The sequence below is a fragment of the Bos mutus genome, chromosome 25, assembly GCF_027580195.1.
Source record: "Bos mutus isolate GX-2022 chromosome 25, NWIPB_WYAK_1.1, whole genome shotgun sequence".
In the NCBI taxonomy this organism is placed as follows: domain Eukaryota; kingdom Metazoa; phylum Chordata; class Mammalia; order Artiodactyla; family Bovidae; genus Bos; species Bos mutus.
This window is the reverse complement of record NC_091641.1, coordinates 6319511-6342647: the sequence shown is the minus strand read 5'-3', so window position 1 is coordinate 6342647 and position 23137 is coordinate 6319511. Positions and strand designations below refer to the sequence as shown.

Below are 23137 nucleotides of genomic sequence, written 5' to 3'. Positions count from 1 at the left end.
TGACCACAGGAGAAAACGTAGCCTTGACCAGACCTTTGTTGGCAAAGTAATGTCTCTGCTTTCTAACACACTGTCTAGGTTTGTGATAGCTTTTCTTCCAAGGAGCCACCAACTGCATTGTTTTTGGATCTAAGATTAGAACACTTGTTAGGTGGGCAGCAGAGGGCAAGCAGGGAGGTTTTCCCTAATTAGGCTCCTGGATGAGAGGGAAGGTCAGTAGTGCAAGTGAGTGTGGGTAAGGCAGGGACTGGACGACCAGAGACAGCAAGGAAGCTGGTTTGGGGGAGTCTAACCACACAGTGGGTTTAGAAATATTCAGATATCGTTTCGCTTGGACTCATCCTGAGTCCTTAGAACCCAAGAGAACCCATCTGCTCTCCTGTCCTTGCCCAGCATCCAGACCAGAGAGCCCAGAGTCAGCGGCTGTCTCTCCCTCTCACACCGCTCTGTAACCTCCATGACCGTTGTCTCACGGGGAGCCTCTGCCTCCTGGGTGAGCTTGCTCTGAGCCTGTCCTGTTCAGCTCTGTCTGTCCCTGTTCCATACTCAAGTCACCACTGGCTTTCTACAGGAAACACGCTCACTCCACACGTGCACTTTGTTCTCTCCATGTACTCCAGCCCCCCGCCCGGCCCCTCACTGTCTCCCCTCACGTCTGCACACGCAGGGGTCTGGGTGGGAAGGACGCTCTTGCACGTCCAACCGCACCCACACTCGCCCACAGTACTTCTGCCCTGGGCTCAGCGGAAATATCCCTGTGGTCTCGGTGATTACACACCACATTCCCCGCTTCCTGTGGGAGACTTGTGTCTCATTTACTTTGTCCTCTCTGTATTTCTTAACTTTCCACAGAGCCCCCGTGAGAAGGAAGGGCATGGGGCTGCACTGGTACACCGGCCTGTGACCACCTCAGCCTGGTCAGCTCCTGCCGTTGCTGGGCGGCCTGAGAAACCAGCAGGACAGCGGGTCAGCGGCACTGGCTGGCACAGGGGCAAACAAGCCTCAGGGGACAAAGACCCAGCACAGAGCCCGACCCCTTCCTTTGGAAGAGGGGTCAGAGGGTGGTGCGACGCTGAGCCCGGAGGCCTGGCTCTCTCGCAGGCAGCCAGTGACCCTGGGAGAGCACACCTCCCCTTACACACAGAAAAGGCCATGCGAAGACCCTGGCCGGGGCTGCAGGCCCCAGGGCCCCGTGAGAGCTGATCTGGGAGGGTGCTTCCAAGTCCATCCCTTAGCCATGAGTGTTGGGGGAAGGTTTCCCTTCCTCCTGGAGCTGTTTCTTGAAGATGTGGATGAAAAGCAGAAGAGCCCTTGGTGAAGTCTGCGTCGTGTCTTTCCCTCCAAGGGTTGTTCCTAAGAATTTGAAAAATACATGTGGAAAAAATTCAGGTTTTCCAAAACAGAAAATGTTACGAAATAACACTGCCTATTTCCTCTTTTTTGAGTAAAACAGAAAACATATGTTTCCCATCTCCACTGGGAATGGGTGTAGCGTGTGCCAACGTGCACACAGAAAGGGCCCTTTTTATCAGACGCCCCACAAGGATGGCACCGTCGCCAAGGACACAGGTAAGCACAGCACTGCCCTCCCAGTGGGGATGCCCTCCCAGTGCAGATGCCTGGCAAACAGGGAAGGCAGAGTGCCTGGAGCCTGTCCTCCGCTTCTGCAGAGAGAACCCAGCTCAGGCCCCAAACCCCCCGACTCAGTCTCCTCATGGGTGACCAGGAAAATGAAGGTTTATGATGCGGGCTTAATAAAAACTGTGCCCCAAGTGCTTCACCCACTACCCAACACACCAGCAGATGGCCACTATTACCATTACCGCCACCTTCATCCTTTGACTTGGCCGTTTACGTAGTAAATCCCCTCTCCCAGGACCGACAGTCTGCACGGCTTCTCCCACAACTTCCTCACCTGCAAACAGGCTGCTGGAAAGGTCAGCCTGGAGAACTTCACGGAGTCACAGGTCACCCCCACCCCCACCCCCCGCCACACACACACCAAGGAGTCTGAGAGAGCTCCTAATGGCCAAAGCCGGAATGATCTGAAGCAAAAATAATCTTTACTTGTAATGAGTGTGCCAGTACTGACTAATCTCCCATAGATCATACCGTCTGGGTCCACACTGATAAAAACATTCAAAAAAAGAAATATGGAAGGAGCAGTGTTCTCCTACAGAAAAGTCTTATTAATAAATGAGGAAAGAGGGACTTCCCTGGCAGTCCAGCGGTTAAGACTGTATTCCAAGGAACGGGGGCATGAGCTTGATCCCTGGTTGGGGAACTGAGATCCTACATATCCCACATACCACCAGGTGCTGCCAAAAATAAACAAGGAATGGGGGAAACAGAGTATCACCATTAGGGAAACAGTCTCCTAATATTTATTTACTAGGCAAAAAGTTGAAAAGAAACAGGATGCTGCATAGCCTCAAAGCAACTGTCCCACAACAGGCATCATTTACCCTGGGGATGGCAGGATGAGATGGTTGGATGACACCACCAACTCAATGGATATGAGTATGAGCAAACTCTAGGAGACAGTCAAGGACAGGGAAGCCTGGCATGCTGCAGTCCACAGGGCTGCAAAGAGTTGGACACAACCCCGCGACTGAACCACCACCACCCTGGGGAGGTGGCCAGAAATGGTGGTTTGGGGCGTATTTTTAGATCAGAACTTCTCAAAAGCACTCTACTTGCATTCCCTCCCCATCCAGTTTGAGACTCTGCTGATCTATTAACTTCAGAGTGCTTCTGATTTAGAACAAACTACAATCCTTGAAACGACTTACAAAAACCATAGGCTTGAAATGACGGTTAAAAGAAAGACATAAAGCAAACACACGCGGCTCAAGATGTCAACGTTTATTTTGCACAAATGCCCAGTCTTATCCACTCCTCCCACTCACTGTCCCATGGCCCATGCACCTTCCTCTGGGTGCACGAGGTCACGGGTGCCTGGAGAACTGGAAGAAGTCGGAGGCTGAATCTACACAGTACTGTCTGAGACGGAAGACCTTAGCTAGGAGGGGCTGCGAGAGAAGAGGGCAGACGCCAGGTACACACCCTCTCCAAACCCTCTTTCCAGGACCCCAGCTCTCCGACAGGACACCTAGGGCCGAGCCCCCGGGAGGTGGGTCATCCTGGGTGATTTCCTTGCTGGCCAGGGAGGTCACTCAACAGTGGGGAAGATACACTAAATGTAAATGTGAAAGCTTAAAACACTTGTCTATTTGAAAGAGACAAATTCACCCACGCCTCTGTCCCAACCGGAGCGTGGCCTGATAGCATACAGTCTGCAAGGAGGCCCTTCCTTCACTCCTTGCTCCCTCGCCTGCTACTCCGCTTCTTATCCTTCCCCACGGGGCTCAGAAACAGGTCAAAGAGACCCACTTTGCAATCAGAGAAGGGAACCAAGGACGGGACACGGAGAGAGCGCGCGGAGAGGGTTCGGGGACCGGGCACAGGGCCACGCGGCGCCGGCGCTTCCGGTCGCCTTCCGATGGCGTCAGCGGCGGCGCTTCCGGTCGCCTTCCGATGGCGTCAGCGTCGCTCGCGGCCTGGGAGGACAGAGCGCACCGGAGGCAGGCCGCGCCCGAGCTGCTCCGCGTGAACGGCAGGGCCGGCTCCCAGCGGAGGCTCCTGGCTGGCAGCGGCTGCAGACCACAAACGACCCTGCGGAGAGCGGGGCAGGCGACAGCAGGCGGGGAGGCCTCTCAACCTGCCCAGAGCCCGCGAGCATGCAACCCGCGCGCGCCTGGGCCGCCGCCTCCCGCGCCTGCGCAGTCTCCGCCGCCCCGCCGGCGCGCGCTCCCGGCCGCTTCGGTCGAGGCCTTCTAGGACTGCCTAGTTCGGAGGCAGACGCTCTACCTGGGTTTCCAGCCGGCACAGCGCCCGCCCCTCAGCTCTCCTGACCATCATCTTGGGCCTTCTCCCCAGAGTGTCCGCCGCAACCCCTCCTACTCGACCCAGTCACCTCTCCTGTCAGCCGAGACTGGCGGTGCGCCAGCGTTCAGCTCTGCGCCTGCGTGGGACCCCTCCGCGTCGTCCCTGGCGGGGAGTCAGCTCTGCGCATGCGCGGGGGCCTCCGCACCGTCCCTGGCGGGGAGTCAGCTCTGCGCATGCGCGGGGGCCTCGGCCTCGTCCCTGGCCGGCAGTTAGCTCTGCGCTTGCCCTCGGCCTTTGGGCCTAAGCTTCATTGTGCAGGTTATCTTCAACACGGATACAAGATACTTGCAGTGTTTCATCTTCAGCGTAAGGTTTTCTCTAACAGGGACTCCCAACGAGTCCCTGTTTCTCAGTTCAGTTCAGTCGCTCAGTCGTGTCCGACTCTGCGACCCCATGAATCGCAGCACGCCAGGCCTCCCTGTCCATAACCAACTCCCGGAGTTCACTCAGACTCATGTCCATCGAGTCAGCGATGCCATCCAGCCATCTCATCCTCTGTCGTCCCCTTCTCCTGCCCCCAATCCCTCCCAGCATCAGTGTCTTTTCCATTGAGTCAACTCTTCGCATGAGGTGGCCAAAGCACTGGAGTTTCAGCTTTAGCTAAGTGAATGCTAATAACCAAGAAGGGACCGTCATCATTTAATATGTCGGGGAAACAGTGGAAACAGTGGCAGACTTTATTTTGGGGGGCTCCAAAATCACTGCAGATGGTGACTGCAGCCATGAAATTAAAAGACGCTTACTCCTTGGAAGAAAAGTTATGACCAACCTAGATAGCATATTGAAAAGCAGAGACATTACTTTGACAACAAAGGTCCGTCTAGTCAAGGCTATGGTTTTTCCAGTGGTCATGTATGGATGTGAGAGTTGGACTGTGAAGAAAGCTGAGTGCCGAAGAATTGATGCTTTTGAACTGTGGTGTTGAAGACTCTTTTTTTTTTTTTTTGGAGAAGACTCTTGAGAGTCCCTTGGACTGCAAGGAGATCCAACCAGTCCCTTCTGAAGGAGATCAGCCCTGGGTGTTCTTTGGAAGGAATGATGCTAAGCTGAAACTCCAGTACTTTGGCCACCTCATGTGAAGAGTTGACTCATTGGAAAAGACTCTGATGCTGGGAGGGATTGGGGGCAGGAGGAGAAGGGGACGACAGAGGATGAGATGGCTGGATGGCATCACTGACTCAATGGACGTGAGTCTGAGTGAACTCCCGGAGTTGGTGATTGACAGGGAGGCCTGGCGTGCTGCGCTTCATGGTCGCATGGTCCATGGTCGCAAAGAGTCAGACATGACTGAGTGACTGAACTGAACTGAACTGAGTGGCCTTGGGCTTCCTTGGTGGCTGAGCTGGTGAACAATCCACCTGCAATGCGGGAGATCTGGGGTCGATCCCTGGGTTGGAAAGATCCCCTGGAGAAGGGAAAGGCCACCCACTCCAGTATTCTGGCCTGGAGAACTCCATGGATTGTATAGTCCATGGGTGGCAGAGTCGGAGAAGACTGAGCGACTTTCACTTTCAGTGGCCTCCATACTACTATTTATCTTAGCTCCATTTCGCTGCAAAAGTCCTGCAGCCAACTAAAGTCTTCACATCCTTGTTAGACCTTTTTTGTTTTGTTGGGAGGTGGGCCTGCTCGTTTCTCTGTAGGGATCTTGGTTGCCAGGACTCCGAAGCTTGTCCCTCCCAGGGACAGTGCAGGGGAGTGCGGGGGTGGGGGGTGGGGTCAAGGGGAGTGTGCAGTCAGGATACCAGGGAAGAGTTTGGGGAAAGGAAATCTTGGGAAATGGACACAGACACACACGCACACACACACAAACACACATGCCCCGCCCCCCCCCAGCCTTACGGCCAGGAATGGGTGGCCCAGACTGGGACAGTTATTCGCTCCAGAGGGGATTCCAGGGTCATTTCCACTTTCAGGTGGGTGGTGTCTTCCTTTCCACGTGAAGTTAACCTACCCAGTAATGGGGAGAGAAGGACTGCCATTCCAAACGTGCTCCATGCAGTCTGGGCTACGGGTCAGAGTGATGCCTCCTTTCCCCTTTGTGTGGGAGGTGAGCCAGGGGCAGTTACACAGGCCTTACCTATTCAGGCTTTGCCCACCTGGGAGGTGCCACTTAGCGCCCAGACAGCACACCCACTCAGCTCTCCCCACTCCCTCTGAGTTGTTTCTTGAGAATTGGGGCATGTGGCCTGTGAGGTGCAAGAGTATTGGGATGGGGGGTGGAAGGTGTGTCTTGTCCTAAACTCTCATAGGCAAACCTGGTGTATTCATCAAAGACAGTGAAAACAAAGGTCAAGGAAGGATACCAGCTTGGCCTTCAGTCCATTGTTTGAAATGAACAGGATTGGCTGGGTCCAGGCAGGAATATGGGACATCTGGGTTGCAGAGAGTCGGAGATGACTGAGCAACTGAACTGAACTGACTGAGGCAGAAATATAGGCTGGAAGGAGGCCCGCCAGGAAGGAGAGGGGAAGACGTGACACTCCCAGGGTGTGGAGGTGATAGAGACAGAAGTGACAAAGTAGATGATTAAATAGTTAATCCTGCTGGAGGTTATAAGTAGAAGAAAATAGGAGAGACCCTTGTAAGTTAATGATTACTCAAGAAAGCAGATTTGCTTAACCACAACACCAAGCAAGCTTGCTCAGCAACAAAACCATGCTGCGGAAGCATCAGACATGCCCTCAAACAAGGAGCAGTGACAGCATGGGACCCACATACTGCCCATTGAGCTCAGTAAGTTAATGCTCCCTCAAACATGATCTCTGCCCAGAAAACAGCAACTTGTGGACCTAGCTTGACTACGTGGGAACGAGCAAAGTCCTTGCTCAGCCTAGAGGAGGAGCTGATGATGGAAGTATGACATCTTTTCAAGAAAGACAAGTTCTCCCTCTCCCCACTTTTCCTTTGATTATAAAACTGTAGCCCATCTCTGGTGGCTCAGTGGGGAAGAATCCACCTGCCGATGGAGGAGATGCAGGTTCCAGCCCTGATCCAGGAAGATCTCACTGTGCGGAACCACTAAGCCCGTGTGCCACAACGATTGAGCCTGGGCTCTACTGAGCCCATATGCCACAGTGACTGGAGCCCACACGCCGTAGAGCCTGTCCTCTGCAACAAGAGAAGCCGCTGCGATGAGAGGCCCGCACACTACAGCTAGACGGTAGCCCCCGCTTGCCACAACTCGAGAAAAGCCCATGCAAGGAAGACCCAGCACAGACAAGAATGCATAGCTTAATTAATTAAAAAAATCTGTAGCCCAGTAAGTTCTGGGGCACAGCATTTCTCACCCACCTATTTGCAAACCTCACAAACATCCTGTTCTAATAAATCACTTCTTATCTACCACTTTGTTTCACTAAATTCTTTTCTACTCTGAGACAAAGAGAACTATGGTCCCAGCGCTCTTTGTTGCCCCCCTGAAACGACACCAAACGGCTTCAAAGGGGTCAGGGGACTTGGGCCTGGCAGGACAGAGGAAGGGACTGGCCAGCCAAAGCATGGTTCCCATGGGCAAATTTGAATGTGGCTTGCATTCCAGGTGAGAGCAGTGCTAAACCAATCCCAGAATGTTGCCTGAAATTTGTATCACAATCTGGTTTTAGATTGTATTTCTACTTGATCTGTCGCTCTCTTAAAAATAGAATACAGCATGGCAATTCTGGCTATTTCAGTTCTGGTTAATCAAGATTTTAGTGCACTAAGATTTTATTGGCTAATTAGAATTAATTATAATTGGGGGATATTTAACCATGCTATCAAGCAAATTTCACTGTTGCAAATGGAGAATGAAATCAAGTACCCATGACTCTAAGCGATCTGTTCATTTTCACTGACTTGAATGGAGTTAAGCAGCCCAGTCAGCCAGGCTGCCTCTGCAGCTTCTTCCAGAACCACTACCTAAATTCTGGGAGAGAAAGGCTTTCAGAGGTCAAGGGAAGAATGAAAGACAAAGGGAACTGCTCCCAGGACTCTGCAGTACAGGTTTTTCCAGCGATGTGAGCAGTAATGTCCACCCTGGTGGGTAGGTCCAAGTCCCTTCCGGGCCCGCACACCTTTTGTCCCGGTCCATTCGAATTTAGGCAGAAAAGTGTTTTCCGTGACTGAGAAGCCCTGTTTATGTGCTCATTTTTTTTTATAGACAACTCCCTTGTTTTGTTTTCATCTACTCTTGAGTAATTCCTGGGAATAACAGAAAGAGACATAAGTGCCCTTCACCCGGACACAGGTCCAGCACGCCCTCTGATGCGCTTCACTAAAACAGGTGAGAGCTGAGCTGGTATATTTTTAGATGAAATTTCATTGGGAAATAGTTTCTATTTTATCTATAATCCTCTGGCTAGTGTTTAAAACTAGTATTTATAATGCTGCCTAAGAACTTTGGAATGAATGGATTTTAATAAAGAGCTATTTCAGAGTTCTCTTTGGTAAGAGAGGCTCAGCAAGCGAGAGGAGTGGAGAGGAGACTAACAGAGGAGGAGACCCCGCAGGGCCCAGAGGCAGCACCCAGGAACCAGGCCAAAGTGAGCCCAGGGCAGCAGACAGCGGAGCCCACGCCCGGGCCTCCCAGAGGCAGAGGCCTCAGCAGCTCAGCAGCAGCCTCAGACGCCCGCCGCCTGTTTAGAGTCCTGCAGCGCGAGCACTGCCCACGTCTCTGCCTCTTCCTCCCGCGTTCATCTCCCAGCTCCTCTCAGACGCTCACTCTCCCTTTGTGAACCTGATGCATGAGCCTGTTGTTCTAGAGCCATAGTTAATCCCTGGCCTTGGTGTCAGGGGCTGTGTGTGTGCCTCAGACCCCCTGTGTCTCCTCTTTCCTGGTTCCACCCACAATGGCCGCCAACCATCGCTCCCACTCTGTCAGTCCTGTGAGGTGTGGCTTGAACAGGGCCCGAGCAGGAGTGTTTATACCCCAGCTGTACTGCTTTCTGGAGTGTCTCGACTCAGTAAAAGGGTAGAGAAAATGTGCTGATTGTGCTCAATACTGTGTTGAAGCCAATACACCCAACAGCACAAGAAAATGGAGGAAATACTCTTTTCGTATTAGAAAACTAAGATCCGATTCAGGACAGAAATCACTGACAAGCAAGAAAAGATCAGACTGAGTTTTGTGGCTTCACTTTTGTCTTATCCATTAAGGCAAAAAAAAATAATAATAAGGAGGAAATCCACCAACGTGTGGAAAGGACCCTTGCTGGTCACCTACAAGTATAGGTTACCAATAGATATAAGAGTTCTCCAAAAATCAACAGAAGTATTCTGTGAGAGTCAACTGGTTGTCTGGAACTTACAATGAAGAGTATTGTGTGTTTTTTAAATTATTTTTAAACTGTGTTTTCCAGACTCTTTACCAGAATGTACAATAGGCTTATGCACACGTGTGCGTGTGCACTTTCTTGTTTCTGAGATCTGGCTGTTAGACTGCAAAGTCCAGATGCAAGGAGATCGACTTGCTGCATGATGCACCCATTTTTGCATAGATTTTTGGTGATTTTCAGCTATTCTATTTGACTCATTATAATTGTGGCAAGCTGTGCATTTACTCTGCAAATGCCCCGTGGTCCATGCTGAGCACATCATGGCCAAGGATGCTGTTTCCTGGTCCTTGGGAGGTCAGACCCAGGTGGGACCCTGTGAGGGTCACCACACATTCCCAGGTACTCGTGGAAAACCAAGAGCCACTAGACAGCCTCCTTCTCCTCAGCAGCCTCTAAGAGACTGGTGGCCAGTGACCCATCCCCCCTCAGCGGCCGAGCTCTCCAGGGCGCTGTGGCGGCCGCTGTGGCTGAGCCCTCTGCCCCGGCCTTGGACCTGTTCTGCTCCACACCCGGCCTCGCTTGGGAGCCGAGCAGGCCCTGCAGCTGCCCTCAGGGGTCTGGCGCTTCCACAGACATTTGGGGCTGTTTGGGCTGGGGGACCATAGGCTCGTAGGCACTCCTGAGGGCGCAGAAGGCTGACCCTGGGGACAGGTGATTCGTGTCTGCCTGGACACAGTGTGGGTGGGTGGCTAGCCTGGGCTAGGCGGGCCACCTCCCCGGAGCAGGGCTGGAGAACCTGAAGGATTTTTCCCGGGACTGTTCACCCAAGCTGCTTCTGAGTAGAACCCCCTCACATAGGACACAACGGCTGTGTCCGTGACAGTGGGTCTAAGTGACATCCCAGAGATGTCAAACAGGGGTGGCCGTGTGGCGGGAGCACCAAGCAGCCACGTGCCGCAGCCTGTGCCAGCGTCCTCTCGGCATCGGCCTGCTGCGTGCGTGCGGGCCACACGGAAGAGGAGCACAGCTTTCACCTCAGGGTTGGATCTTCCTTGGAATAAAGAGGCCACAAGTGTAGCCTCCCATCAGTTCCCCTCACAAGCCCTCCCTAACTGTCCACCATCCAAACAGAGTGCTGCTCTCCAGACATAATTAAATAAAAATAAACGCTGATGGGAACATTACAGGACACACCCTTGCTGCCCTCTTTCTGAAGCTGCACCCACGACGGATGGCCCATTGTTGGATTATTACGAAGGTGGATCAGCTTACGAATTTCACTGGAATCTAAAACACCATCAGTGAGCACAGTCAGCTTAATGGATCATAAAACCACAGCTTCATTGCTGACACGAAAGGTCTAGAAGGAGGGCCTGGCCTTTCCCAGCAACCTCGGCCTGAGAACATGAATTTTCTCAGGAGCCTTTGTTTCTTCCTGTCCCATCCCTGGAGTTCTGCTGCCTCCGGAATCTGCATTCTCTACAGGACCTGTGTGTCTCAAACAGCAATGTGGCTGCATTTTGGGAACAACTGCAGATGACCAGGCTGGCTCAGCTGCTCCTACGTGGGACTCAGGCCTCCTGGGCAGGGGACACACTCCCTCAGCAGGCAGGTGTTCCAGGTGGGGGAACTGACGCCCGGACACAGGCTGTGCACGGTTTACATCACAGCCTGTTCACACAGAGCAGATGTCAAGACAACACGTTGGTTTTGGACGGACCTTCAGCACATCCGCTGTGTGAACTTGGGTGGTCACCTGCCTTCCATCCCCAGAGCTGGGGTGTCACTGCAGAGAGCATCACAAGGTACAAATGAGGAGGTGACAGGCCTCCTCGAGCCAGCCCGCGGGCAGGCGGTTACTCCAAGTGTCCCTCCCAGGCCCCTCTGGAGACCTCTGCCTCCCTGTTGTGTTTCTGCTCGTGTCTCAGCCCAGAAGCTGTGACCGAGGATGTGGTCTGCAGGGCAGAAGACCTGGGTCCAGGAGGTCTTACCTGGTGACGAGACCAGAAAGGTGAGACTTAACGTTAACTGGTGGGGGAGGGCCTGTGGTGCGCGGTGGACATCGAGGCAGAACTGGAGATGGTGCGGTGGGTTTTTACGTTGACTGGTGGGGGAGGGCCTGTGGTGCGCGGTGGACATCGAGGCAGAACTGGAGATGGTGCGGTGGGTTTCCTGGAACATGCAAAAGCTGCCTCCTGAGGAGGGTCGAAGTGGTCAGCTCTTCTCAGCACCCCAGGGACTGAGCCGTGTCAGCAATGCTGATGGAGGCCCTGTGTGTTCCGGTAGCAGCAGCTGCCTCGGAGCAGTCACAGATGTGGCCAGTCTTGTTTGCTATTCCCGTGATTAGGTTCAGCTGTGTAAACAGAAACCCAAAATAACAGTGGCTAAAATAAGTCAGAAGTGTATTTTATTTCATGTACAGGAAGCATGGAGGCTGGCATTCCCAGGTCACATGAATTCATACCAAGATCACTAATGACCAAGAATGCCTCTACCTTGCTCTCATGACTTCCCGTCTCTCTCCAGCTCTGCTGGAGCTCCAGCCTTCGCATCTGACCGCACCCCAACTTCAAGATTTCCAAAAGCTCTCAGACACTACTCCTGCTTACACATCTTCATCTCCAACTTACCTGCTGACCTGCAGCAGAGTCTGGAAAATGCAACTATGGTTCAGGTGACTGGGACTTCCCCGGCAGTCCAGTGGCTAAGATTCTACTCCCAATGCAGGGAGCCCAGGTTTGATCCCCGGTCAAGGAACTGAATCCCACATGCTGAGACTAAAGACCCTGCATGCCACAACTAAGATCTGGTGTAGCCAAATAAATAAATTTTCAAAAACTTAAAAAAAGAAATAAGTCAGGTGGCCATGTGCCCACCTAAAAGTCAGGCAGTCATATCTAGGTCACACCGTTTACTATAATAAACGTAAGGAGTGTTTTCCTTTACTGTAATAAAGTCTTTACTATAATAAAGAAGTAAACATAAAGCGTTTGTCACTTTAGCAGATCACTGAACACCTCTATGACAAGCCTAGACAGTGTATTAAGAAGTAGAGACATTTCTTTGCTGACAAAGTTACATCTAATCAAAGCTATGGCTTTTCCAGTAGTCACGTATGGATGTGAGATTTGGACCATAAAGCTAAGCACCAGAGAACTGATTCTTTTGAACTGTGGTGTTGGAGAAGACTCTTGAGAGTCCCTTGGACTGCAAGATCAAATCTGTCCATCCTGAAGGAAATCAACCCTGAGTATTCATTGGAAGGACTGATGCTGAAGCTCCATTACTTTTGCCACCTCGTGCAAAGAGCTGACTCACTAGAAAATACCCTGATTCTGGGAAAGATTGAAGGCAGGAGGAACAGGGAATGACAGAGGATGAGATGGTTGGATGGCATCACTGACTTGATGGACATGAGTTTCGGCAGGCTCCAAGAGATGGTGAAAGACAGGGAAGCCTAGAGTGCTCCAGTCCATGGGGTCGCAAAGAGTCGAACACGACTGAGCGACTGAACAACAAAGCTGTGGTCTGCGCCAGAATCACCTGGGACTTTATGAACATGCAGATTCCTGGGGCCTGTGGAGTAAGATCTGTGGTAGAGACCCTGCCGTCTGCATTTAACAAGCTTCCTCAGTGAATCCCACGTTCATGGGAGCTTGAGAAGGAAAGGCATTTGTTGGTGATGGGAGCCACGGGAGCTGAGAGAGGCTCCCCCTGTTCCCAGCCAGATGACCCTGGGCACCTCCCTGCCCATCTGTTCAGGGCTTCTGGCTGCCAGACCAAAGATGCCACAGACTGGTCTTTACTGGTCACAGTTCTGGGTCCAAGACCAGGGCACCAGCAGGGTCAGGGCAGGGCCCCCTCCCCTGGTTCAGAGACGGCCATCTCCTGGCCTTGTCCTCACTCGGCGGAAGCGCACGGGGGACCCAGTGTCTTCTTAGAAGGGCACTCACCCCATTTGTGAGGGCTCTGCCCCCATGACTTGGTCGCCTCCCAAAGGCCAGCGCAGACACCATGCCACAGGGGTTAGGATTTCACCATATGAATCTGGGGGCTTGAACATTCAGCCCACTGTATCATGTGAGTCTCACTTCTCTATTACAGAAGGAAGTAGCATCTCTCTAAGATTCTTCTGGTTTGAAATAAGATAAGTCAAAGCCAAACTAAATCAGACAAAATACAAAGTAAACATAATTTTATTAGCTCACATCATTGAAAATTTCCAGAAGCTGGACTCTGGCAGACAGATTGGCCTAGACACCACAGAGCCTCTGAGCCCTCCATCCCTCGTCTTCAGGACTGCTCCCTGGGTGCAGCCTCGCCCTCCAGAAGCTCCTCCACAAATGTCAGCAAGACCTATTCTGGACTTACCTCTCTTGAGCTGGTGATCTTGAGAAACAGACCTTTCCTCTCTGTTCCAAACGTGAGTTCACATCAGCCTGTGAGGCAGTCTCTGAGGCCTTGGGGCTATGCTGAGCCAGGGCACATCACACACTGGAAGGACCAGGGGCTCAGACTGGCCAGCCTCAGCCAGGTACCTGCCCACCAGGTCCCACCAGATCCACAAGGTCCCACCAGGCCCCACCAGGCCCCTCCAGGCCCCACCAGGCCCCTCCAGGCCACTGCAGGCCCCTCCAGGCCCCTCCAGGCCCCTCCAGGCCCCACCAGGCCCTGCCAGATGGCACCAGATCCAGGAAGAGCCCAGGCTGCTCCCGCAGCAGAGCTCATCTGAGGCTTCGGACGAAGCCCACCCCTGGCCTCACACAGGGAGGAGCTGGCGAGTTTGTGCCTGTGAAGGACACAGCCTGCATCTGTCAGGGCGAGGGCTCTCTCAGTCCAGCTCGGTGTGGTCATGTCGTGTGTCACATTCACGGGTCTGCGTGGCCCTGGCTACTTCTAGGACCCAGAACCTAAGCAGACGGTACCAGAGCAAAAGCAGGACAGTCCTCTTAGCCTCACACCCACGTCTCCTACCAGTTCTCCCGGCTCCACAGGTGGACATCCAGGCCCTGCTGGACCAGGGGGTGGGCATCGCCCCACACGCACCAGGAGACCATGCTGGGTGTGCTGGGCAGACCTCCCCAAGTAGCCTTCTGATCTGCAAAGTAGAAGCAACAGCTCCTGGCCACTGTTTGCCAGAAGACAAAGAAATTGTTACCAAAATCTCGGCTCCCAGCCCACCGATGCTGAACAGAAATAGGGAGACAGAGTTTGGAAGAAACAGAGTGGCCTTATTGCTTTTCCCGGAGGAAGAACACGGCAGGCTAGCACCTCAAGAACTCTGCCCCCTCCCAGGGGATCATAAGGAGCCTTCCAGGTGGAACTCATAGTCCAGGGTAAGTGGTTAGGATCAAAGAGGTGAAGTTTGCACCCTTCTTCTCCTCGCGTTGTTTTAAAAGTCACCACTGAGGTCAGGCAGCCGGGTAGCTGGGTCCGCTCGTCTCTGGGTTATTGGCCTGGGGCCTTCTTTCTGCAAATGCAAACAGCTCTGAGGGGTGATTTGCTGTAAGATAGTGCAGGTGGAGCAAATACCAGCTGCAGGACGTGGTGTACACAGCGTCAGGGGGTGACAGGCCAGCTTCATGAAGGACAAGCCTAGTTATGGACACTACAGATTAGTAAAGTTAAAATGAAACTAAGGCTGAGGAACGCTTCACAACCACCCAGGAGTGTGGGTGGGTCTCGGGGCTTAGGCGAACACCCGGGGCCACAGCAGCTCCAGAGGACCAGCCAGGGCTCCTCAGATCTCGCACGGAGCAGATGCACGTCACAGGGCTTTGTCTTTAGCATTTCTACCCCGGCTGGGTCAGGCCTGCAGGTCCGCCCTCACACCCGGCCGGCACACTGGCCTGCTCTGCCTCAGAAACGTGCGCAGGGAAGTCAGGCAGCCCACGAACGCGCAGCTGCAGCAACGGCACCGGCGTGCCCAGCGTTCTTAAAAGCAGAGGTGCTAGTGTCCTCCGGAGGACACGGGCGTGGAGCGGGGTGCACAGCGTCTCCGTGGAGGCGGCCGTCTGGCCCCGCTGTGCTGCTGACGTCGGTGGGCTGATCACTGCTGCCCGAGTGGTCAGAGCCAGGGAGGTCAGTCCGCAGGATCCCTGTGCGCCTTTCTTCTGGCCTGCAGGGCAGGCAGAGGAGGCTCGGCCTCCGATGGGGGAGCAGAGCCAGCACCAGCAGGAGAAACAGGTCCTGGAGGGCCTCTCCATGGCCGTGGCAGTCGCCCACCCACTCCGTGCGAGGGTCGCTCATCCACCACCCCAGCTGTCTGGCAGTTACGTGATGTCCATGGTTCAGTGGTCTCTCAGGCAGCACAGTCCTCTTGGTCACGGAGACCATGCTTCTGTCCAGACCAACCAGCCTCCCAAACTGGAGTCTGCTTGCGGGGAGCCCCCGCCTTGGGTACCCCTGTGTGGTCTGGCTGGCTGCTCCCAATCTAAAGGGCCCAGGGTCTCCCCAGAGCCCCTCAGACCCTGCAGTGGTGTAGGGGTGTCCCTGGGCCCGCCAAAATCAGGGTCGAGAGGTTCCAGGGTCCCCATCCATTGCAGTTCCTTCAGCAACTCCATTTTGATGTTTTATCCACTTTTATTTACGTATGTTTTTGGTTATCTATTCATCCGATCAATCTGTCAGGGTTGAACTTTAACTTTTTTAAATTTTTACTTTATACTGGAGAGTGGTAAAAGAACCCGCCTGCCGATGCAGGAGACGTAAGACACGCTGGTTCAATCCCTGGGCTGGGAAGGTCCCTGGAAGAGGGCATGGCAGTCCCCGTGGACAGAGGTCCTGGCGGACTGCAGTCCACAGGGTCACAAAGAGCCAGACACGACTGACGCGACTTGGAACAGCACAGAGTTGATTAACAGGGCTGTGCTAGTTTCAGGTATACGGCAAAGTGATGCACTCTCGCATGTACAGGTATCTATTCTTTCTCAAATTCTTCTCCCATTTAGGTTATTAGAAAATATCGAGCAGCATTCCATGTAGAGCCTTGTTCGTCATCTGTGTTGAATACAGCAGTGTGTGCGTGTCAGTCCCAAACTCCCTAACTATCCCCCCGCCTCAGCTCTCCCCGCCAGTAACTGTAAATTCCTTACCTAAGTCTGTGAGTCCGCTTCTGTTTTGTAAATAAGTTCATTTGTATCCTTTTTTTTTTTTTTTGATTCTACACATAAATAATATCGTATGATATTTGTCTTCCTCTGGTTCCTATTAAATCTTTGAATGTGACGTGGGTTGAAAAAGGCTCATGAAGTCAGGCTGCTCCTGTCCTGATGCCCGGGAGGGGGGTGTGTCTGTCCCTCGGAGGCTCCAGCCGCCCCCGCCCCCACGCATGAGGCTGCCCTGCAGTTTCCTTGCTGTGTGGGCTCCAGCCTGGCCCTAGTCGCACCCACAGGATTGCAGGCAGAGGAAATGGGCCCCCGACTCTGTGCGGATAAGGATTCCCTGAATGTTCCCGCTGACCTTGGCTAAGTCCAGCCTCCTCAGCAGTGCATAAGTTCAAGCTCTCCTCAAGGTCAAAGCAGGACTGGGTGTCCGCTGCGCCTGCTTAACGAGCCATGAAATGAGCCGGGTGGGCAGTTGCTTCTCACGTCCCAGCCTGAGCTTGAATGAGGGCCTGGACGTTGGGGGAGGGAAGCTTCTTGTCACAACAGCTCCAGGCACTGCCCTGTGTGACCACCTCTGACTGAAGGATGAACATATATGCACACACCCCATTTCCCATTATCTTGAATTTTTCCTGTAATTAGTTCCTCCATTATCATTTTGGGAGAATGTTAACATCATTGATCTTCGTTTTTTTGTTATGAGGAGCCTGGATGGGAGGCCCCCAGAGTTGGGGCTCCCTCACTCAGACGCTCTCCCGACCTCCCCCCACAGACCCCCCTGCGCCCCGAGCCCCCAGGCCCTTCTGGCTCAGTGAGGACCCCCAGCCCTGAGCTCTTGTCTCCTCTGTTAGCAAAGCCTGGGTCTCTCTGTTGGAGAGAAATCTGAGGAAACACCACCCGTAATCCTGTGACTGTAACAAATCCTTTTCCACATTTTCAGCACTAATGTGGACACTGCACGTGACCTCTGTCTCAGCACACATACCATTGTTCTAGAACGTACTTGACACTGTTTCTCAAGACCCAAGTCACGTTGGAGCCTGTTGTGACTACATCGTATTCAATAGCTTCCTCCGCTGCGATTCGCCTCCCGCCCTCCAGCGCTGAAAGGTCCTCTTCCTCCGTGTGTGCGTTTTACACATTTTGTTTGTTTGTTCGTTTGTTTAGTTGTGAAGTTGTGTCTGACTCTTTTTGACCCCGTGGACTGTAGCCCACCAGGCTCCTCTGTCTCTGGACTTCTCTAGGCAGGAGTCCTGGAGCAGGAGCCATTGCCTCCTCCAGGGGATCTTCCCAAACCAGCGATCGATCTCCTGTCTCCTGCATTGCAGGCGAGTTTTTTACCGCTGAGCCACTGGGGAAGCCATTACCACAAATATCTTTAGGAATGGAGGCCTTTTTGTTGTTGCTATTATGTTTTTATTTTTCAACTGAATAGTTTCCTTCTGAGGTCGATGGGATGAATAGTTTTAAGAGTCTTGACTTTCAGAAAGGCTGACTGACAGACTGCAGGGCTGTGACACTTGCCTCTGGGGGGGACCCGGGTGGGTCCTCAGGATGGAGCTGAGGCGGGCACTTGGGACAGAGGACAGGCCCGGCTCTGGGGTCCCCCGCAAGTGTCACGTCTCGGCGTCATCATCCCCAACAGGAGGCACCCTCCTGCAGCCCCTCACCGAGTGCGTGGCCAGGACCCTGGTCTAGGTTCTGCGGGACAGTGCAGGGCAGAGGCCTCCTCAGAGCTCAGTGATCCGGTTCTGACACCCCCACCTCCCTCCCTCTCTCTTCCCCTCCCTCTCTCTCTCTCGATTCTGCTGTGAGCAGAAGGAGGCAGAGAGGCCCATGTGACCTGGACCTACCCCACCCCTTGACGGCCCTCAAGGCTGGAGACTCACCAGGCCACCAGAGCCCTGAGCACGGGAAGCATGAGAGGCCACACGCTGTCGAATTACGACGCTGAGCCTTGGGCTCAGCCGCGCCCGCTGTGGGCCAGTTCACACTTCCGTGCTTTCCCCCGTCAGGGGTCCACACGTCTGCCCTGGCCAGCCAGCTTTGCAGCTGCCCACCGCAGGGCAAGGCCACGCTAGCCCAGGGCTGTCTGCGGGACGGGGCCCTGCTGTAGGAAGCAGCCTCCGCCCTGAGAGGCTGTCGTGGAGCCTCCAAGAAAGTGATTCTGGGGCCCCTGCTCACCCTGGAGAAGGAGCGAGGCGCCGCTTGCCTGGCCGTGAGCGGAGCCCCAGGCAGCCGTCCGGGGGTCCCGGGCCTCTCAGTCCTGGACGCAGCCACGCTCAAGGGCTGAGTGCGCCCGGCTCCCTGTGGGCGCGGTGCCACGTACGCTCAGCCAACAAACAGGTGAGTGGTCCAGAGGGTTAATCAAGATGTGTGAAAGTGTAGGGCCTCAACCCCAGGGGGCCCTTTCCAGGGAGCCATGGCCAGCAGCACAGGTGGAGGTGGGCGGGCGGGGCCGCCCAGGACCCGCAGGAGGACGGGGCCGACGGCCGTCCTGCTGCCTCTGCTTGCTGCCCAGGGCTCCTGAACGGCTCCAGGCTGGAGCAGATGCCGCCTCCCAGGGGGAGACAAGAGCGGAGAGGGGGCTGTGGCCCTGGGGCATCAGTGGAGGTGACCCTTCCAGACCAGCAGGGTCCGAGGGACTTGGACCCTCTCGGGTGATTCTAGCACTCGGTACAGCAGGGCCCGTGGCCCCGGGGGTCACTCGCCTCCAGGCAGCTGCTCTAGGATACGGCCGACACCCAGCCTCCTGGATGGGGAGGAGCAGGGGCTTCCTGACCTCTGGGCCCGGGACAGGGCCCTGCACACGCTTGGTAGCTCAGCTGGTAAAGAATCCTCCTGCCTAAAAACCACTACAACATTGTAAAGTAATTAGCCTCCAATTAAAATAAATTAATCAATTGGAAAAAAAAAAAGAATCGGCCTGCAATGTTCAATCCCCTGGTGAAGGGATAGGCTGCCTGCTCCAGCTTTCTTGCCTGGAGAATCCCATGGACAGAGGTGTCTGGCGGGCTACAGTCCATGGAGTTGCAAAGAGTCAGACACGACTGACCGACTGAGCACAGCACATGTGTACACATAGCAACACCCACATGTGTGCACACGTATGTCAATGCACCAGCACACATGTACATGCATCAGTACACATGTGTGCACACACCCCACACAGGAATGTGTGTACACACGTGCACACCCATCCACATCTGTGTGTGCACACGTATGTCCCTTTTCCTTCAGCTCCTCCCAAAGGGGCACGTCCTGATTTCCCTGTGATGGGCCTGAGTGCCCAGCGTCTGAGCCCTCGGGCACTGCTTGGGAAGGCCCTCCCCAGTGTCAGAGCCCTGTGGGTGGCAGCTCTGCTCGCGCGGCTCCCCTGCCATCAGGACCAAGACCTGGGCCTTCTGGCCACTGGGGCCTGTGTTTCGGGGGTACCAGTACCCATGGCTCCAGGGCCTCCGTCTCAGGCCAACCCTGGTGTGCCCACCTCGGTTTACCCACTTGTGCAGCGAGCTGAGGGGCCACCAACCCTGGTAGGGGACGACACAGTGCCACTTGCCCAGATCCTGGCCGGTTTTTCCTGCATCCCTGCGGTTTCCTGACAAAGGGGAGCATGTTAGCATTTGAAGTGTTCTCACCTCTTGCTATTTTTGCAAGAGGCCTGAGCACAATTGTTAAAAATAGAAATAATGAGGGAAAGCAGAAGCTCTGACCTTGAGTCCTGAGGCCGGGACAGGGTTCCCAGTCCCCTCTCTGGCTTGAGATGATAAATGATCATGGTGCTGTGTCTGCCCTTAGCTAATTTATCCTTGGCTTAAAGAGAAAGGTTCTGCCTTTTTTTCTTTGTGGGGGCAGGAGCTGGAACGGTGCTCAGGCCTCACTGCTGAATCCGGTCTTCTGAGGCATCCTCTGCCTGGACCTGCTGTGGGGACCCAATTCCAGGACCCCCAGGAGCCTCACACCCCCTATACTGGCTGAAGACCAGTGTGTCCCTCCCAGACATCTGAGGATGTGCAGGAAATCAGCCTCCACCTCCTGCCGCCAAGCTGCACGTAAACGCTGCCAAGGGATCAGAAGACAGGCCCTCCTGCACCCGCGCCAGTGGGACCAGGGCGTCGTGCCCGCTATTCGCCTCCTGGGCTTGTTTGCAGCAGGTTGGAGATCTGGTATGTGGGGCGCACTGACCCTTCTGGGCTCTCCGGGGGCCCCAGCGGGCTCCTGAGGCCCCAGTGGGCTCCTGAGTCAGGAGGACCTGTGGGAGGACCCGGGTAGAGGCCTGGGACTCTTTTCCAGTTCCCACACCTGCGTACGGCTGTGTGCCAGCCCCCAGTCCAGGACCCGAGTCTCTGAAGTGCACGCACAGCTCTGTACAAGCTCCAGAGCAAGCTCCCCGCCGCTGCGGAGCCAGAGAGCTGATGCCTCTGACCTCACATGGAGCCTGGGCCACCACTCGCCTCCCTCAGCTGGTGGCCACCCCTTAGCACGTGGGGTCCTTTGGGCAGAAGGAGCTGCAGAGGGTGGGTGGGGTGGCCGGCCCGTGTGGTCTGATACGTGTGAGCTGGGGGCTGCGTGGTCTCAGGAGCTGCCCCCACCAAGGCTCTGGGACGGGTGGCCTGAGGCCCAGAAGTCTAGGAGGGAATCTCCAAATTCTGCAGCAGGCGTGCTCCTCGAGTAACACGGCCGTCTTTAAAAAAAATGTGCATAAACAGAAACTTTATACAATATTCTGGTACATAAAATTATGCAAACCAAAGTGTCTCTTTAAGAAGAGCCATCTGAGGCCGGGGCAGGATACTGCAGTTCTGGAATCCTGTTCTGCTTCCATCTTCACTTAGCAGCGAACTGAAATGATTTTTGTATATATAAGTGGAGGGAACAGATATAAAGAAGACTCTCTCTTGATGTGCGAATCTTATGAAATTGAAGTTCCGGTGTCCATGGTGAAGTTTCGTTGGGCCCCAGCCTCCCACCAGTGACACCGGCAGAGGCTAAGTCATCCCAGAGCCCTGACCTCCTCCTGCGTTGGGCTTGATGAAGGGCTGGGGAGAGCCGAGGAGGCTGGTGACCCAGGCATCCCGGAGGCCCAGCTCTTCTAGGCAGAGGAGAAATGATGCATCTCAGGAACTGGGAATAACTTGCCCAGAGGCTGATGGATCGTGGCTGAAGCAGCCACTTCTTTGAGCGCCGTCTGGAGGCCAGCCAGGCCCGCCTGCCTGCACCCGAGTAGACACAGAAACGGCAGGTCTGCAGGTGGTGTGGGGCAGAGGGTGATCAGGCCCCAGAGGAGCAGCGGCTGGGTTGGCAGCTGGGCCGGCAGGGGCCCCAAGGAAGCCCCTCAGGGCCTCTCTGCTGGAAGAGGAGCTCTCTGGCCTCCCCTTCCCCTTCCAGCGCTCTTCCCGGGCCGCGTGCCATCCACCGGGTGCTGGTCTGAGTTTTGGGCACTTCCCACACTGTTCCGCTGCTCACGCTTCCCAGGTGGCTCAGGGGTAAAGAATCCACCTGCCAATGCAGGAGACACCTGGGTCAGGAAGACCCCCTGCAGGAGGGCATGGCAACCCACCCCAGTATTCTTGCCTGGAAAGCTCCATGGACAGAGGAGCCTGGTGGTCTCCCGCCCGTGGGGTCAAAAGAGTCGCACACAACTGAGCACGCGATACTCACTCCCTACTCACCCTGCTGCTGACGAGGTGGGCGGGCGGGATGGTGGCTGGTCCAAGCAGGGGTCCGTCTCCTTCTGTCTCACCGATGGGGCTCTGGGGTGAGACGAGACCCAGGCGTCTCTGCACCATTTCTACTGCAGACTGAGCATTTGGTTCCCCAACACATTTGGGTATTGAGGCCTAACACCCGAAGTGACTGTATCAGGAGATGGCTTTGGCGGGGCGGGTGAGGTCCATGCGGTGCAAGCCTCGTGAACGGGATCAGTGCCCTTGTGAGAGGAGACCCCAGGAAGCTCTTCTGCCCTTCGGCCAGGAGGACTCAGTGAGAAGGCAGCCAGCTGGTGACCAGGGAGGGAGACCTCACCAGACGCCTAGACCTAGACATCCAGCCTCCAGCAGAGAAATCAGCATTTCTGTTAAAGTCCCCTGACTGCCCTGAGAGACCCACGGGGACCACGGGAACTGAAGGGACGTGGACGCGGGCGCCCTGCACCCCGCCGCTGCTGAAGGGTCGTGGACGTGGGCGCCCTGCACCCCACCGCTGCTGAAGGGACGTGGACACGGGCGCCCTGCACCCCGCTGCTGCTGAAGGGACCTGGACGCGGGCGCCCTGCACCCCGCCGCTGCTGAAGGGACGTGGACACGGGCGCCCTGCACCCCGCTGCTGCTGAAGGGACCTGGACGCGGGCGTCCTGCACCCCGCTGCTGCTGAAGGGATGTGGACGCGGGCACCCTGCACCCCGCTACTGCAGACATAGGACGGAGGCGGGACTGGAACAGGGGGCGGCGGGGGCGGTGAATATTCTGCTGCTTCCAAGCCCAGTGGTTTCAGAGAATGGTTTTGTTTTTCGATTGGCCTCGTAGGTATTTAAAACATCAGCCACACCCCAAATTCTTTGTTCTTGGTCCAAAGACACTGAACTGGGGTCACAGCTGAGGCTGCAGACCCTGGCGGTCTCCTCAGCCTTGTGGGAGCCTGGCGACCTTGTCCAAGGGGCCCTTCCCAGGTATTCAAGATGGAGCAATGCCCCCCAGTCGCGCCTCGGCCCCTGCTGCCCGTCGCTGCTGGCCGTGTGCCCAGAATCCGAGGGAGCTACTCCAGGTTCCTGTGAATTATGCAGGCCACACCCCTGCGGGCAACGCAGGGCCTTGGGAGCCTCTGAGGGAA

General features: G+C 54.9%; 1 long non-coding RNA gene across 1 annotated transcript; it reads right to left on the bottom strand.

Annotated features, from left to right (window-relative positions):
• Positions 1-2850: 2850 nt before the first annotated feature.
• Positions 2851-4054, bottom strand: LOC106701590 (uncharacterized). Its single transcript, XR_001351965.2, has 2 exons — positions 3871-4054; positions 2851-3675 (listed from the first exon to the last, which is right to left on the bottom strand). It is a non-coding gene; the product is annotated as an uncharacterized lncRNA (long non-coding RNA).
• Positions 4055-23137: the final 19083 nt, after the last annotated feature.